This window comes from Adiantum capillus-veneris, chromosome 24 (assembly GCF_014529385.1).
Source record: "Adiantum capillus-veneris isolate H3 chromosome 24, ASM1452938v2, whole genome shotgun sequence".
Taxonomy (NCBI): domain Eukaryota; kingdom Viridiplantae; phylum Streptophyta; class Polypodiopsida; order Polypodiales; family Pteridaceae; genus Adiantum; species Adiantum capillus-veneris.
Window position 1 is genome coordinate 23498060 of NC_140954.1, and position 2852 is coordinate 23500911.

General features: G+C 41.6%; 1 pseudogene; it reads right to left on the reverse strand.

The window, feature by feature from the left end:
- Positions 1-254: 254 nt before the first annotated feature.
- LOC147426087 (uncharacterized) lies at positions 255-1766 on the reverse strand (annotated as a pseudogene).
- Between the last annotated feature and the right edge of the window lie 1086 nt (positions 1767-2852).

Sequence of the window (2852 nt, forward strand, 5' to 3'; positions counted from 1 at the left end):
ATGGTTTTTGCAATCCCCTCAGCATAAACTGGCAACACACTTCCACACAAAAAGAAAAAGATAAGTCTCACAATCCACCTTCAAGCAATACAAAATCTACATCCTAAAAGCACAAGAAATCTCAAATTGTTGTTTGAATCATTATCCATAATTTTCAAATACTAAACAATGATACAAAAAAGTGACAAAATAGCATAAAAGTATGATGGAAACATAAAATAGGTGGGGGAAATGAAGTGTAAGGTGGACTCTCACTAGTCATCAAAGGGGTTGACACGCGAAGGCATGTCACCCACATCATCAACATCAAGAGAGGTGGAGGCTCCCTCTCTGCTTCACTTTTTAGGGCGAAATAATGGTTGCACATAATCTGAAATCAAAGTGTCATCAATGTCGACTGCTGCACACACCTGCCCTGTGCCTAAGCATGCTGCCAATACAGGCGTTGTACCACATCCCAACTCCAAACAAAGACCTCCAGGCCTACAAGGAAGCTCCACAAAACATGCAATAAAAGAGTGACTTCGTTGCAAGCCACCATGCCATGGCTCCCCTGATGATGATCTGGCTAGAGAAGACTCTGGAAGATGGTGCATCATGTAAGAATCCAAAGGCTGCGTGCCAAGCCGATTGAATAGTGGGGTGCTCTCAACCACAAAGCAAGGTGGTTGCATGCCAACCCTATGCACCATAAGTAAGAGAGAACAATGACACTACACCACCACATAGACAATTAGAGGACAATCACAATAATAATAACACACCAAAATGAGAAACAAACAAGTTAATATGTAGAAGAGCATTACCTCAATCCGACCACCAAAGCTGTTACCATAACCATAAGCTCCATGATGGAGGACCACAATGCGACGATGAATAGCCATCTCTGATGCACGACAAAATCTCTCAACCCAACCAATGGTATCTCCTGCAAGAGGTTTCCAAAAGTCACAATAGAAAACACACAACAAAAATCAACAAGTATTGTATAAAATTATGAATGAAGCAAAAACCTGCCATAGAGACCATGATCAACAACCACCCTAAGTCTGACAAAATCGAATATGCAAGTTGCATGCCTGCACGAACATGATCCTCGCTACAAACATCCCAAAGGGGTACAACAGGGGAGGCTAATGGGGAACCACCAAAGGGAAGATTCAAAAAAATAAAATCAGCAGCCTATGTGACTGTTCTCCCACCACGCACGCATAAGGTCCCATCGAGGCGTGCACATCCCATGTGCTCATGAACACGAATCCATGCCGGATGTCGAACATCGGCCCTAAAATCAGCAGCAATGGCTATGTAGTCCCCAGAAATGGCCATGCATCGTGAGTCAGGCAATGAGGACAGAGAAGACAAGGGAGTATCAACGATGCAGACAAAAGAAATGGTTTTCTTTGCAATAATCTCCCCAAGAGGTACTGCGATACAAGAGGCAGTACAAAGTGACTTAACTCCAATAAACGAACGAAACAAACAATTGCATTGCAAGTGAAAGCTCACCATGCTCTCCCTCCATGTTTGCATCCACCCTAGTCTCAACAATCACCTCCTTTCCCTTGCGAGAAGTATTTGTAGCTTGAAAAAAGCAAAGAAACACAATATTACCGGTATGTATAACAAATAACTATAGGGAAAAGAGAATTTAAAGCTCTTAGAAAAATTATGTTTGAGGCTATTTTTAGTAGCCATTTACCGGATACAACCTCGTCCACTCTAAGAGGGAGAGGCACATCGACGGATGTGCCACCAACTCTCATAGTATCGTGAAGCTCTCTCTCTCTTGCCAATACATGCCCAGAAGCCATGTCTATCCACCATGGACATGCCTCCATATCCCAAGTAGTGAGCTTATGCATGGAAGGGGAGTTCATGCATCCTTCCCCAGTAGATAGCTGTGCCCACTGCTTAGCTAAGAATGGAATCCCTGGTAGAAAGTCTTTTCCAACCAAGAATAATAGAAATCTAAAACAAAATAACAAAATAACATCACTACACACTTCGTAATTATGGAAAGCTTGAAATAAAAGTATGACGAGCTTGACCTGTAGGCTAGCCGCTGAGATTCCATGCATACCGTGTCCACTTTCTTCATAGCTTGCTTGTCAACATCTTTTGTCTTAGCTTCAAGAGAGGTCTCCAAAGGATAAAGATAGGGTCATGCTTCAAACTTGAGCTCCTCAAAGTAAGAGACAAGAGAGCAATCATGAGGCAACAAAATACCACCAGCAATGTTGCTCAAGTCCTTCACAAACTTTGTGGCTCTATCAAAAATCCTTTGTAGAAGGCCCTCTCTACGGATCCAACTACATAACAAGGAAGTTGAGAAAAAACTAAAATAATCACAAAAACTAGAAACTCTACATCAAAGATTCTTGAAAGTCAAAAGAAACTTTACTCACATGCGATACACATGATCTCCTTTCTTTAAACCATAAGAGGATCTAGTAATCTTATCTGCCTCAAGCAAGGAAACCCATAATAGTTTGCTCAAGACAAGAGCATCATGCATAGCAATCAAGTTCAGTTTCTCAAGCGTAGCCCAACTATCAGGACCCCATTTGAGTGCAAGAACTTGAACCTTCCAATCCGGTCCAAGATTCGGATCAACAATATTTAGCAACTGTAGTTTTTGAGGAACGAATAGAAAACCAAGTTTAAACAGCTATTACACTATGTGCAAAACACCCAAAACAAAAATACTTCAACCACCTTCCCAACGCGCTCTCCATATTTGAGTGCTAAATCATTCAATATTTTCTCCTCCTCTTTTATTAGTTCTTCGTTTGTCGTTGTGTGCCTAGCTTGCTCTATTCTTTGGCTCAATTCCTTGGACATTTGAACCT